This window comes from Canis lupus, chromosome 27 (genome assembly GCF_011100685.1).
Source record: "Canis lupus familiaris isolate Mischka breed German Shepherd chromosome 27, alternate assembly UU_Cfam_GSD_1.0, whole genome shotgun sequence".
Taxonomy (NCBI): Eukaryota; Metazoa; Chordata; class Mammalia; order Carnivora; family Canidae; genus Canis; species Canis lupus.
In genome coordinates this window covers 11,080,903-11,081,609 of record NC_049248.1, presented here as the reverse complement: position 1 = coordinate 11,081,609, position 707 = coordinate 11,080,903, and positions in this window count along the sequence as shown.

Genomic DNA, 707 nt, shown 5'->3' with positions numbered 1-707 from the left:
GGAAGAGGTGTATAACTGTGGAGTATGTTTTCCTATCTTAGTATATGGTTTGTCTTTTCGCATCATTTTATTCACATAAAAAGTAAACTCAGAGCCAAATGTTGTAAAGGTGCATTTGTGCTCTTTGATAAATGCAGGCAGATGAGTTTGAGACCGTGGGATTCCTCTTGGAAGAGGGAATGAGCCAAGCGCTTGTCTGAGTTTGTCAGTAGGTGTGCTTTGTTGGGTACTCTGTATCTCTTGAATAATCTTCGCTGAGGTGACTCAATGGCCTTCAGATGAACAGTTTTCTTTATATAAATGAAGGAGTTAGGAGTTCTGACCTTCTTGAACTTCCAACCTGACATTTTCAACACCAACTGCCGTTTTGTATGTTTACATGTGTGTCTTTCAGAAAAGAAAGCGGGGGGCCCCTTTCCAACTGCACTACAGATTTCTTTCGCCAGGGAAGATGGTGCCCTCAAATTGAGAAATGTTATAGTATATGTCAGTGCTATGTAGTCACTTCTCAGATGCACTGCACCTTTCAGATTTATTTATCCTTGAAATCAGGTACATACTGACCCCTGGGTCTGTGCCAAGCATTATTCTAGTGGCTGGGAGGGAACAAACCAACAAAGGATTCTAGTCCCAATGAGCTTGCATTTTAGTGAATGAATATCGAGAATAAACAAATGTGAAGTTTAATGTCAAATGTCAATAAGTAT